General features: G+C 48.2%; 1 protein-coding gene across 1 annotated transcript in view; it reads left to right on the forward strand.

Moving 5' to 3' along the window:
• Window positions 1–3,693: 3,693 nt before the first annotated feature.
• LOC118726604 (signal transducer and activator of transcription 5B) overlaps window positions 3,694–14,355 on the forward strand; it is a 63,104-nt gene continuing 52,442 nt past the window's right edge. The window contains exon 1 of the mRNA XM_036451568.2: window positions 3,694–3,804. The gene's annotated coding sequence lies outside the window, so the exon portion shown is untranslated. The remainder of the gene's footprint in view (window positions 3,805–14,355) is intronic.

Consider the following 14,355-nt stretch of genomic DNA (forward strand, 5'->3'; position numbering starts at 1 on the left):
CGTATATCCTGATCCACAGCCCCCAGAAGGTTCTCTCCTCTGCCGCCCTGGCCTCTGCCTGCTCTAGTCCCACTGACCTGCTTTTCTGTCCACGGCAGTGGCAACAGCAGCCTCGTCTCTGCCTGGTGCTGGGCGGACTTTGGCGTTCTTAAACCGCCAGGCGAGCCAGCGAGATAGTGGCCGGCTGACACTCTGCTGCCTCCCCCGTGTCCACCCTGCATCCTGGAACAGGCAGCATCGCCCGGGACTCTGTGAGGGGAGGGCACAGTGGCCCTGTCCTCCGAGGTGGGGGGGGGGGGCTTTCCAGAGAGCCACCCCCTGAGCTCCGGCTGGAAGGGAGCCCCGAGGGGTGAAGCATCGGGGACGAGAGGGAGAGCAGCGTGGGAGAATCTCCAGGTGGCACGGGCCTGCACGCCTGTCACTCACATCCCATCCCCCAGCTCCACCCTCCTGTCTACTCCCTCCTGGCCCTGCAAACGGGCTGGGGTTGGGCTGAGGTTAAAAAGAGAAAAAAAGAGAAAAGTTTCTTTATCAAGCACCTTCTGCAAGCCACACGTGATATTTAGATACTTTCATAATCACTCTCTCTATTTAAAAAAAAATTCATTTTTCCTATGTTCTAATAGATAGTACAGCATATGGGACAAAAGTCAAGAGTAAAAGGATACATGGTGTAGAGTTAGTGTCTCCATTTTCCTGTCCCCCAGGCCCCCCTCTGCAGGGGCCGGCACAGGTACCAGGGCCTTACATACACACCCAGGAAGGTCTTAGGCCTTTACAAACACATCTAGGCTTTAGCGCCTGTGACTTACCCACGAGGGAGACTGAGGCGCGGGATCTGTTCTCCGTAGCAGCCACACAATGGTCCAAGTCAACCCCTGGTGAGGAATAAATCAGAGTGCCCCAGCTGGTTTAGCTCAGTGGATAGAGCGTCAGCCTGTGGACTGAAGGGTCCCGGGTTTGATTCCAGCCAAGGGCACATGCCCAGGTTGTGGGCTTGGTCCCTGGTTTTGGAAGGGCCGGGGGGTGAGGAGGGGGGCGGTTTGCAGGAGACAGCCGGTCCATGATTCTCTCTCATCATGGGTGTTTCTATCTCTCCCTCTCCCTTCCTCTCTGAAATAAGTAAATATTTTTTTAAAGACAGTGTTACAAAAGGAATACATCAGAGTTATAGACAAGGCTGCCCACCAGACTTCCCGGCTCTCCCTCAAGCTGTCTCCCGGGCCAGGCGGGCGCGGGCGGAGATGGCAGGAGCGCTCCCCCGCGGACATCGCTGCAGGTGCAGGTGTGCCTCCAGCCCTTTCTGTGCGGGCTGTCTGCTGGGTCTTTCTGGATCCTGGCTTCCTGTCCCATGTCTCCCTTTCTAGGACTCCGTATGTGTTCTGTCTCAGTCTGGTGTCCCCTCAGCTGAGGGGATTGGATCTCCCCAGGCCCGGGAGAAGAGAGTCTCACCTTATCTGCATTGACAAGCCGTTAGAGGCTGGTATTGGACCTTCCTTCCTGTCTCAAGTTGACAACATTCTTGTTTTGCTGAGGGAGCGACCCAGAACATTCTGTTCTTCGCGTCTGTGCACACAAGCCAGCCAGCTCCAGCTTGGTACCTAGTGGTCAGTCAGAGATGTGCTGGGAGATGAGCAATAGAGAACCTTCCCTGCCTCACCCTCCACGGCATTCAAACTAGCACCTGGAGGCACGGGCAGCAGGCAGCTGGACGGACCAGTCCTGGCAAGAGGGATGCAAATGTTAGCTGCTACCAAAATCATTTATAATAGTTAACCTCTCTGGAGTGCCCGGCAGCAGCTGGAAGCACTTTATATGCATTAACTCACTTCTCACCAGCATGCGACAAGGTAGGTCCTATGACTATCACCGTGTGACAGTGAGGAAACTGAGGCAGGAAGCTTAAGGTTACATGGCTGAAGGAGTTGACAGCGAGCCTGATTTTCAAGTCTGGGCTCTTAGCTGGTACACAGTCCTTCCGGTTTTCCATTTCTATTCCTAGTGCAACGATCTCGGTCCTCCAATACTGAGTGGATGTCTGCTCTGGGCTGGGCACGGGGCCGTGGGGGGTTCTAGGGGGAATGGAATACCACGCCAGCCGTTTGGCGGTGAGAGAAACACGTAAACAAATTGTCCTTTAACACCAGAGGAGCCATGATAGATAGAGGCATGAACGTGTGGTGGGGAACAGGAAGGGCGAGGTTTGTACTGCCTGGAACAGGTGTCACCCGAGGGCAGACATCAAGAGGGCAGGGGGACATTCCAGGCAGAGGGAACAGAACGTGTGCAGGTGGGAAAGCTTACAAGACAGAGAAGCGTGGTGTGCCCTGGTGTCGAAAGACGACGGGCAGTGACTGTCGCAGGGGCTGCCAGCCAGAGAGTTCAGGGCTGGTGCTCCCGTCCAGCTTCCTGCTCAGGCCTGTCCTCCTGCTCCGGCCTCCCAGCTCCCTGCACCTCCCCGGTGCGAAGCTCCGTGCCAGGTGTTGGCCCGGAGTGTGGGAGAGAAGCAGGAGCCCGGGTCAGGGAGAAGGACTTTGTGACCAGCTGCAGACACAAGGATCTTTGTGGCCGGCGTTCTTCTGGGGGGGAAGAGGAGGCTGCTGGGAAGAGCTGCCAAAGGAGGATCATGGGAGAACTTGGGGCCTTGCCCATCTTGGTCATCCCTGGACATGCTAGATTTTCGGGCCGCAGGGAAGGGATCTCTGTGTGTATGCGTTGGGTCCTTCTCCTCCTTCTGCCCCTGCAGCTGGGGCTCTGGAGATCTGACATGCCTTGCTTTGGTGCCGGCCCTTGGAGGGTTGCCAGGGAAACCGTGGGCCAGCTCCGGAGGAGATGTACCCAGAAGAGAGGAGAGTGGGTGACTCAGGCTGCCTTCTCAGACGCCGCACCCCCTCCCCGTTACGTGGAAAAGGATCTCAGAGACCTCTTTCTCCCTACAGCAGGGATCCTGCTTTATCATTTCTTTTTTGGAGAGAGCAGTCAGCCCCCTCCCGCAGCCCTGACTGCGAGCCACATTCCCCTGGGAGCGAAATGGTCTCAGCCGCCCAAGTCCCCCACTAATACCCTCCGGAGTAGCAGACGGGGGTCCAGTTGGCCAGGGCGACTGCACACTGCTGTGGCCATCCATCCGGGCTCCCCACCGTCTGGGTGGTAAGCAGCCGGAGCCCTGGCTGAACTGCCCGCCCTCGTGGGAGCAAACCCGGGATAATTATTGATGGGCCGGCGGCGGACTTCTGACCTTGGCCTGGGAGGGACAGGACCCAGAATGCGGGCCGGGGGGAGGGAGGTGGGAGGGCCGCAGAGGGGGGCCCATCCACCAGACCACACCGTCTGGCCCGAGCCCGGCCGGCGGGGGTGGACACGAAGCCAAGCAGCATGCATGTGCCCATTGCGCGCGGGGCCCGGCTGGGGACGCGCATAGGGAGGCCAAGCTGCCTTGGCCACGGGGGGCAGCGCGCGGAGCCGGTCCGCCCGCCCCCCGCCCCCCCGAGCGTGCGGCCCCCCGGGTGTGCGGGGGTACCCGGCCCCTCCCGGCGGCCGCGCGGGGCTGGCGGGCGCGCTCCGGGCGGAACCAGGAAGCGGCGCGCGGCGCGGGGCGCGCTCAGGGCGGCGGGCGGCGCGCGCGGCCGGTGTCCGGGAGCGAGCGGCGCGCGCCCCCGCGGCCCGGGCGCTGGAGCGTCGGCGGCCGGAGCCGTCACCGGGCGGGGGCCCAGCGCAGGCGACTCGGCGCGGCGGCCGCAGGCGGGAGGGAGCGAGCGCGAGGCGGGCGGACGGCGGCTGCGGGCGCCCGCGGGGCCGGGCGAGGTAGGAGCCGAGGGGCCAGCCCGGCGCGTCCTCCCGGGCGGGGCCCCGCGCCCCCGCCGCCGAGCCGCCCGGCCGGGCCGAGCGCCGCCATCGCTCCCGGGCGGGGAGGCGGCCGCGGGGGCGCGGGGGTCCAGGGGCGCGGGGCGGCGGGGTGTCTGGGGGGCGGGGTTGCGGAGCCGAGGCGGGGGGTGCGCGCCCGTTTCCGGGGAGCGGGCGTGAGGGTCCCCGGCGCCCACCTCCGGGAGCCGAGGGGGCCACGCACACTTTGGCGGTGCAGCTCCGAACAGCCCCGCCGCCCCCTGTCCCCCTCCCCCTTCCCACAGGGGTGTCCGCGGGGGGCGGGGGTGAGCCCGGGGTGCCCGGTGGGCAGGGGCGTTAGCGGAGCTCCAGGGAGCAGAGCCTTATAAGGAGTCCAGGCAGCAAACGCGAACGTGTGGATAAGGCTGTGGGTGCGGGGTCCCCCAGATGGACCCGCCAGGCCCGGCTCCTGCGTGAGGCAGGGGGATGCAGCGTGTTCTTTTATTATTATTATTATTATTATTATTATTATTATTATTATTATTTCCTAGCCCAGGATAAAGAGGTAAAAAAAAAAAAAAGTGCCCCTGATGTCGGGGTAGATAGAGTCGGAGGAAGGGGAGCTCTGGGTCCCCAAAGCTGGTCTGAGGCAGAAGGAGTCTGGCAAGATGGTCAGGAGGGACCGTGTGAGGAGCCAGAGGCGGTGGCAGACACTTGTGGCCGGCAGGGATGGGAACGCAGAGGAGGAAAGCAGGTGCCAGCTCCCAGGAAGAGGAGGTGCATGGAAGCCCCTGGCACCGGAGAGGCAGAGAGAGACAGCGACCCTGTCTTTCCCAAAGAGCCAGGCCAGGTGCCTCCCCGCCCTGTCCCCTGTCCCGCCGTCACAGCTGAACCCAGCCAGCCGCGCTCAGGGCGGGCTGCGGGAAGGCCCGGGCTGGGAAGGGCCCTGGCGAGGATGCCACGCTCTTGGATGGTGCCCACGAGGAAACTGAGGCCCAGATCGGTGGAGCCCGTGGCCCGCCCAGGTCACACCAGCTGTGAGGCGGTGCAGGGTCTGAGATGTGGGCCAGGGAGCTCTCAGCTCCGTGCTCCTGGCCCCAAAGCGCGGTGAGGTAGTGGATCTTTGCCTCCAGAGAATTTCCCAAGCTGTCTCGGGCGTGCTTTGGGGGAATGAGTGCCCTTTGAAAGGACTAGCGTGTCATCGAATGATTAAACCGATCTTGTGTCGTTTTCCCCCCAGTCTTCCAACGGGGTTCCCCCTCCCCCTGTATCTTAAGTTTCCAACGCGGCTGGAGAGCCGCCTGGGCCATAATAAGCTGTCAGCTGTTGCGCAGATCCCCTCGAGTTGATTTTGTTGTGGTCCCGACGAAGATAACAGAACTTTGCCTCTCTCTACGCACTCCTTCCGTTTCTTGCACCTTTGTTCACAGTCATTGTTGTATTGCGTGTGCCTTTCCTCGCTTTTTCACAAGACGGTCTATTGTAGGTCGTGTGCCTCCCGTGGGTTTTCTAACTTAATTTTGTAACACTCTGGACACTGGGCCGGCTCTGAGCGTTCCGAGTGGCTTCCACGTCGGAAGGTCTCTTTTAAGGCGGTGGTGTTGTTGTCTGTTTTGGTACCAGTTTCCATCTCGCGGCAGGTGACAGCCGTTAGAATGGATAGCACAAATGGGGAAGGGGCTGCCGAGGGCAGAAAAAATGTACCGTGTGACCCCTTGTGATGTCCGTCGTGTTGCGTGAAAAGAATACCCCCCCCCCGCCCCCTTTGGGCAGGTGAGAGTCGGCTCACAGAGGACTGTTTCCTGAGGCCTCTGGAAGATGAGCGCTCTGAGCACCTGGTTGAGACATAGAGGAAGGAATGAAGAGGTCTTTCTTTCAAAACACAACACATCAGAAAGAAAGGAGGAAAAAAAAAAAAAGAGTTGATTTCTATCACCAGCAGTTTGGGTATTGCATAACTTGGAGCTAAACTCTGCACAAAATCATGGCTGTCTCCCCAGCGACATAAATTATGCCACCTTCTCGCCAGACCTCGCCTTTTCAGGGCTCGTATTTTTGTCAACAGGATATTCATGTGGATTTTGTGTTAAGAAATGGAAGGTGGGTGTGTTTCTGAGGTGGGTACTTCACGATAGATGTGATGGGAGGGGAAAACAGTGCTATCATTGTTTGGAGTGTTACAACATAAATGTTTTGGTCAGCACTTCCTATGGTGCCCCAACTTCTCATTTCATCTTCATGTCCTTGCTCTCAATTGATTTTTTAAAAAATGTCTCTATATCAAAAAACAAAACAAAACAAAACAAAAAACACATCAAGACTAGTAAAAGGTGCAATTTATTGCTCTTTTGGTATTTATGTCAATTTTTGAAGTTATAGTAAAATTCTTTCAAGTTACATTCAAGTTATTTGTGACTTGTGTTAGGTTTATATGTATGAGTGTCCTTGTGGCTATTCCTCTGACTTATTTTTGTGTAGGTAGGTAATATAGGTAGTCTTATAAAAGGAAGATGTTATAAGTAGGTAAATGATATGCTCAAGATGCAATTGCAGGTTGAAGGTAGAATTAAAAAAAAGCTTCAATAGTCTAGTGCCCTACAAACATGTACGTATTCATAAAGTACTCACGAATTTCTGAATGTTCTTATGTCCTCCCATTTTTATTCATGTGTTTTGAGCATTTGAAACGTATTCTTTTAAAAATATGTTTATCTGATAATTCCTATAGTTACCCTTCAGAAAAATATTCTTTTACTGCATAAGAAAGTATCAAAATAATTTGACTCGGGAACTTCTTAATAAAAATAACGTTTAGACGTTAGTTCGAAACTATCACTGTCCCCAATTTTGTGTGGTGTTTAAAGGAAAAACACTTTTCTTTAAATCTGAGCTTTGTTAATAGAACTGTTCTAAAACAGGAAGTGTTTCTCTCCCCCCCCCCCCCCCCCCTTGCAGTGTTAGAAACACAAGTTTTATGCTTCTTTCTGGGAATAGGGAGTCAGATATAACAATCTACTTTCCATTGATTAGACAGGTGTTTTTTTGTTTTGTTTCGTTTTTTGGCACATTTAAATTGTGACCATCATGGTGATAAAAATATATATATTTTTTAAATTGTATTCACTCTTAATGAGCATGTCCTTATTTTAAGTAGAGAATTGACATTAGACTTTTAAAAATTATTAATGATGATTCTTTACCATTGAAAAACCTAAGCCAGTCTGGAGAAGATTTTACATATCTAAGTCTGTGCTGCTTTCTCTGATCAAAGAGAGGAGTGATTTCAGGTGCTAGATTTTTAGTCGGTCGAACGAGACCCTCACTTTTGGTGGTTTCAGGGTTTTAGATGACGTTTTATTACTGTTGTTAGTTTTGGTCACACCCATGACTTCCTTGGAAGGTAACTTTGAGGTTTGGTTTCCTTTTTTTCATTTTATTTTTTATGGTAATATTGGGGTGGGGGTGCTTCCTGTTTGTATTTTCAGAATTAGGTCCACATGTAACCTTCTCTAGCGTCACAATTCACTTTTAAACAAAGACAAGCATCAGGCGCCTTGTGGTTTGTGTTGGACCTGTTGCAATATTTCATGACAGTTTTACTGAGCTCAGCCTGAATACCCAACTGGGAGGGCAAGACATTCCTGAATCTTTCCCCAACTCTCTTCAAGATTTAGCAGCCGTGGAAGAAAACACAACAACAAATGTGCAATTTAAAAAAAAAGGGGGGGGGGGGCGCGGCTGCTGCCATCTGTTTCCTCCCAGGTACCTAGAAACTGCACAGCGCTAGACGGAGCTGAATTGGGTTCTGTGAAGCCTTGAATATCAGCCTGTAGAAAAGGGCTGCCCCAGCCCGGCCGCTATGGCTCAGTGGTTGAGCATCCACCCATGAACCAGGAGGTCACGGTTCAATGCCCGGTCAGGGCACACGCCCCGGTTTCGGGCTCGATCCCCAGTGTGGGGCGTGCAGGAGGCAGCCAATCAATGATTCTTTCCCATCATTGATGTTTCTCTCTCCCTCTCTCTCTCCGCCCCCCCCCCATGTAAAAAGAAAGGTTGCCTCTGCTTTATACAATATAGAACCCCATGCATTGTACAGTGAATATGGCAGTTTTTTTCTGACTTCATCTGAGCCATACAGAATGTCATGGAGGAGTTAAATAAGAACAAGAAGCCGAAACCGGTTTTGCTCAGCGGATAGAGCGTCAGCCTGCAGACTGAAAAGTCCCTGGTTTGATTCTGGTCAAGGGCATGTACCTTGGTTGCGGGCACATCCCCAGTAGGGGATGTGCAAGAGGCAGCTGATGGATGATTCTCTCTCATCGATGTTTCTAACTCTATCCCTCTCTCTTCTTCTCTGTAAAAAAAAAAAAATCAATAAAGTATATATATATATATTAAAAAAAAAAAAAGAACAGGGAAACATTTAGGGATGGTGGTAGAACTTTGGAAGAGCCACCCTGAGCCATAAACTCCCCCTTGACCCTCACCAGTAATTCCCATGTGGTAGGTCACTGTGTATGTATGTGCTGGCATGTTCCTGAGAGGAGCATGTGATCATGTTGTTTCAGACACTGAAGCGAGTGGTCTTTTCTGGGCCTTCCGCTGACGGGATTCCAAGAAGTGTAATGACCGAATAGACTCTTAACGTAATTGGCATTCAAATACGTTCGCCGTGGAGGGCCGCTTCTCTCTCCTGCGTTTTCTTTTCATCCTGTACCCCACATTGCTAAAGGCAGTCCTGCGTTAGCGTGTTGGGCAGGTACGCATCATGTGATTTGCAAGTGCATAATGGTTAATACCCATAGGGTATCGTCACCTCCCTTACCCCCCTCCAGTACTCAAGAAAGGAGAAGTTATAATTTGTCATGTACTGGGTATTTCTCCTTGGAGTTTATTCATATTAGTTGCATCCATTCTCATGTGTTATAATACTATTAAGATGAAAAATACACGTATTGATTGATAAAGAACATTTGTCTTCTGGAAGCTCGCTTCCAAAATCTGGCTCAACACTCAACTGTCCATTTAGTCTTCCCTTCCCTTGGACACTCTGACTCTTATTATTTCCCCAGATTTCTGTTATGAAGAGAAATAGCTCCATAGTCTGTGCACTGCTAGGTATCTGAAGTGCTTGTGCTGACTCATTTTTTAATTATACTGAGATACAGACGATGGTTTGAGAGCAGTAATAAGATTCTCAGAAAATATGAGAACTTTCCTTTCTGACTCGTTAGAGAAAGGTTGGGGAAGACAAGGGGAAATACATCAGCGAGCCAGTCAACTGTTGTTATTTGTTGGGATCAGTGTGGTGACTAAGATCGCCAGTGCCCGTCAGGCCAGTGAAAGTGAGTTTGGCTTTACTCTGTAATGCTCGCAGGACAAACCCAAGGGTTTCCTAATACTGCTTGTTTTCCCCTGGCGGGGGATTTTTTTTGGGCATATGGGAAATCAAGCTGAAGTTGCCGGTAACAGCCGCATCCATGATTGGTACCAAAAATAATGATTTACGACTCTAGGCTATGGCTCTGCTTACGGTGGGCTCCTCTGGGAAGATACACTCATGATCTGTACACTCATGATGATGCCATCCTTCAAAAACCGGTCAGAAACATTTATTAAAAAATAACTCCGATGATGTCCAAAGCCTAAAAGTACAAAGATAATAAAAATAACACCTGACACTGTCCATTTCCAGTGCCAAGCAGACTCTGTGACAGCTCTTGCCATGTTTTAGCGCACATGATCCTCGGAGGGTGGGGGTGGGGAGAGGAATATTATCTCCAGTCAAAGATGAAGAAATGACCACAGAGAAGTTAAGTAACTTGTCCAAGGTCACATTGCTCGCAGTGACGGCGCTGGATCCCGATCCAGGCCACGCTGGTTTCAGAGGCTGCATTCCTAACCCTTGTACCGCAAAGAAGTGTGGGCAGCTGCAACCTTGCCGTGAGACAGCCGCTTCTTTAAGGCTCCTATATTTTTTATTTGTGTTCCAAAATGGACTCTCTTATTTTTAAAAAATTTTTATTAATATATTTTATTGATTTTGTACAGAGAGGAAGGGAGATAGAGAGTTAGAAACATCGATGAGAGAGTCATCGATCAGCTGCCTCTTGCACACGCCCCACTGGGGATATGCCCGCAACCAAGGCACATGCCCCCGACCGGAATCGAACCCGGGACCCTTCAGTCCCCAAGCCGGCGCTCTATCCATTGAGCCAAGCCGGTTTCGGCCCTTTTTTTTTTTTTAATAGAAAAAAAAAATGTAATGTATTTGGAATTTTTTGAAAGTTATGAACATGATAAGCATTTTCCCAGCTAATGTATAGTTTCCTAGTGGGAATTACATGAAAAGAGAGTCTTCCTTTTAACGCTGAGTTGTCCTGTGTTGTTCTTTCACTAGCATCATCCTGCACACCACAGGAGAAGTGCTGTAAGCTGTCGTCTTGGCCTTTGTTTACAAACAAAAGGAACTTTCTGTGCCAGTGTGGCAAGTGACACAAGTGTTTGTTGGCTTGAGGACTCAAGTATCCAGCTCATCTTCTTGACAGCTTTATTTTGAAGGGATTTATGGTCCTCTTCTTGTTTTATTAAAGCCACTAAATGTGATTTCTGAGATAGGAGGTCTTAAGAGCTTTAATTTGGGGGCGGGGTAAAAGGCAGCTGAACAAAGTACTGTGTGTTTAGGGCTATGCAAATGGTCATTAGAAACTAGTCGAAGAAACGTATTCCTTTTCGTATCCGATGCTTATTTTCTCTGAGCACTTTTCCTTGGAGGTGGATTGTGAAGTTAAATCTTGAAGATATCATTCACAAGCCCCAAAGGGTAGTGATCTGAATTTGAAAGATCAAGCCAGGGATGAGAAAAACTTGAATTCCCTGAGCAGAGAGTATAAACTAGTTCAAATAAACAGAGGATGTTAGCTTCCAGGATTGTCAAACTGTCACCTTTGACCAGGGTTGAATTTTCTTTGAATGTTGACAAAAGTTACAGTGTCAGTGGAAAAAGCTTCATGTGAAGTATCTATAACTCAGAATTTCCTTATGTTTGTGTCAGTGAGATCCTACAATTAACGCTTTTTAAAATGTCTGTTGGTTTTAAGAAGCCTTCAGTGGGGTTTTCCAGCCTGTAGGCGAGAGTAAATTAGAAAGTTTATGACAAAAACTATTTTATGTTGTCTGACTTTCAGAGCTTGTAGCTGGTGGCAAATCACTAGTGTTTTTGTAAATAATGGGATTTGAAAGCCCACCTGGGGGAAATGTCTTAACTAAGCTACATTCACAAATGTCATTGTAGTGTTTATAAAAAGAAAATGCTCAGCACTTCATCTGTTGAAGTACTAAAAATTGGAATTTTTCAGCTTTATCATAGAGCATTCTTCAAGATATAGTCATCCATAATTTAGGTAAAATTATCTCTCAGAAATAAAGGTAATTCTATTTTTTGTTTTGTTTCCTGTTTCTGAAAATCTCTTGGTCATCTTTGAGGCTTGAAGAAAGTAGCCAACTGGAGATTTACAGAAATATGCAGCTTATTTACAAAATAAACCGTCAGTTTACCCTGTGGGTTTATGTCTTTAGGATTTGTGATCTGTTTCTGGTAGAAAATGAGGGAGAATTATAGTGAGAATTGGACATTGGAGAGCCTCATTCCAAAAGGTATGGGAGTCTAACTTAGAGAGATGCAATGCAAATGTTCCTTCTTTTTATGTTGTTATTGTTTCAATTATGTAGTGATAAGTGGAAACCCTGAAGCTTATCCTAAGACAAGTTAATCTTGTAATGAGTTTGAGTAGCAAGTGAAAACACTAAATTCATTGTGAAGTGAATAGAGATCGGCCTTCCTCTTTAACTGTTGAAGGTATTAGAACAACATGGAAAACATTTGGCTTCTTGAGTGACATGGCTACAGTCAACTGAGCTGGGAATGAAGCATGAGCTCTTGATTCTGCAACACCAGAGCACAGCACGGCAGTTTAAGCGGATGGGTCCTTAAGTAAGGTAGCTTGTTATCCTAAGCACACATTTTTAAATTTTGTCCTAGAAGTGTGACATCGTCCAAATGTATGAATTTGAATTTTTATTACCCAAATGTGAAGTCTGGTTTGGACAAAACTTAGCATTATATTCCAGTTAATGGGTACATTTGAACAGGACAAACTTAAAACAGTGGCTTTTATGGAACAACTCATAAAAGGATATGTTGAGATAGACATATACATATACATATACATATACACATACACATACACATACACATACACATACATATACATGTACATATACACATACATATACATTTATGCATACACATATACATGTACATGTACATATACATGTACAATGTGCATACATATTAAAAACTTCTTTATGCTCATAATGCCAGGAACCAAAGGTAAATGACAAAATAAGGGGGAAATTATTTTTACTCTCACCGGAGGATATTTTTCAATTGGTTTTTAGAGAGAGTTGGAAGAGAGAGGTAAAGACAGAGAGACATTTCAACGTGAGAGAAACACATCATTTGGTTGCCTCCTGCACGTGCCCTGACCAGGGAGGAGCCTGCAACCGAAGTACCTGCCCTGGACCGGCATTGAACCTGGGATCCACTGAGCCAAACCAGCCAGGGCAGAAAAATATTTTTAAATATATATATTGTATTGATTTCAGAGAGGAAGGGAGAAGGAGAGAGAGATAGAAACATCAATGATGAGAGGGAATCACTGATCGACTGCCTCCTGCACACCTCCAGTTGAGGACCAAGCCTGCAACCCAGGCATGTTCCCTGACAAGGAATTGAACTGTGACCTCCTAGTTCATAGGTTGATGCTCAGCCTAGGATGCTACCGGCCAGGCAGACTAACAGCATTGGAAAGATAAAAACTTTTGCTTAGGAATATGAGGGAAACTGACACCTTCACGACTCATTGGTTGAAATGTAAATTAGTGCTTTTTTGAAGTTTGATATGTGTATTGAGAGCCTTAAAAGTGTCCCTACACTTTTACCTAACAGTTCCATTTAGATGACAGAATCTCAAATGTATTCAAAGATTTGTGTACAAGGCTAACCTCATAGTGTTATTTAAAATAGCAATAGCCGAAACCGGTTTGGCTCAATGGATAGAGCGTCGGCTTGGGGACTGAAGGGTCCCTGGTTTGATTCCAGTCAAGGGATGTACTACCTTGATTGCGGGCACATCCCCGGTAGGGGGTGTGTAGGAGGCAGCTGATAGATGTCATCAGTGTTTCTAACTCTCTATCCCTTTCCCTTCCTCTCTGTAAAAAATCAATAAAATATATTTTTTAAAAAAATTAAAAATCAATAAAATAGCAATAAATTGGAAACAATTTCATGTTTAGCATTACTAGATTAATGAATTACATTTAGGAATTTCTATATAGTGGAATACTACTCAGCCATTTCAAATCATGTTATGAAATTTACTTACTTAGGTAAAGTTTATAATATATTACTAAATGAAAAAGCAAGTTATAGCCCTGCTGGTGTGGCTCAGTGGTTGAACATAGACCTATGAACCAGGAGGTCATGGTTCGATTCCCAGTCAGGGCATATACCCAGGTTTCAGGCTCCATCCCTAGGGTTGGGTGTGCAGGAGGCAGCTGATCAATGATTCTCTCTGGTTTGGACAAAACTTAGCATTGTTTTTCTATCTCCCTCTCCCTCTATCATTGATGTTTCTATCTCCCTCTCCCTCTCCCTCTCCCTCTCCCTTCCTCTCTGAAATCAATAAAAAATTAAAAAAACAAAAACAAATTATTTTTAAAGAACCCCATACAGTTGGGTTTGGGAAAAAAAGAATAAGCATTAAATAAGAATAATAAGCAAATTTAATAAGCAAAAAAAAAAAAGAAGATTAAAAAGAGATTTCTTCTGGACTGAGATTCCCGATGTGTGTGTGCGTACTTCCTAGCATTTCCTGTTCATCATTACTTGTTTAATGAACAGGAAATACTTTTATAATCAAGAAAAAAGTTACTTTAATGAATTGATAAAGAAAATGTGATGTTTATGCCCTTCCTTTATATGTAATGGATTTGCTATTTAGCCATAAAAATAAGGAAATCCTGCCATTTAGGACAACACAGATGAACCTTGAGGTCATTATGCTAAATGAAATGGCAGACAGGGAAAGACAAATATTGTGTGACCTCACTGACGTGCAGATCTAGTAATAAAGAACAACATGCTCATAGACACGCAGGTTGGTGGCAGCCAGGGGCTAGTGGTGGGGGAATGGCTGAAGGTGGTCAAAGAGTAAACTCTGGGGATGTCATATACAGCATAGGGACTGTAGCTAAGGATGTATTGTGTGTTTTAAAGTTGCTAAGAGAGATATTCGAAGTCCTCACCACACACACACACACACACACACACACACACACACACACTGAAACTATGTGGTGGATGTGTTTACTAACCTTATTGTGGTAACCATTTTGCAGTATGTACGTACATCAAATCATGTACACCTACACTTTAAACTCCCACAATGTTATGTTAATTATATCTTAATA

The sequence above is a fragment of the Pipistrellus kuhlii genome, unplaced genomic scaffold, assembly GCF_014108245.1.
Source record: "Pipistrellus kuhlii isolate mPipKuh1 unplaced genomic scaffold, mPipKuh1.p scaffold_m20_p_22, whole genome shotgun sequence".
Classification (NCBI taxonomy): Eukaryota; Metazoa; Chordata; class Mammalia; order Chiroptera; family Vespertilionidae; genus Pipistrellus; species Pipistrellus kuhlii.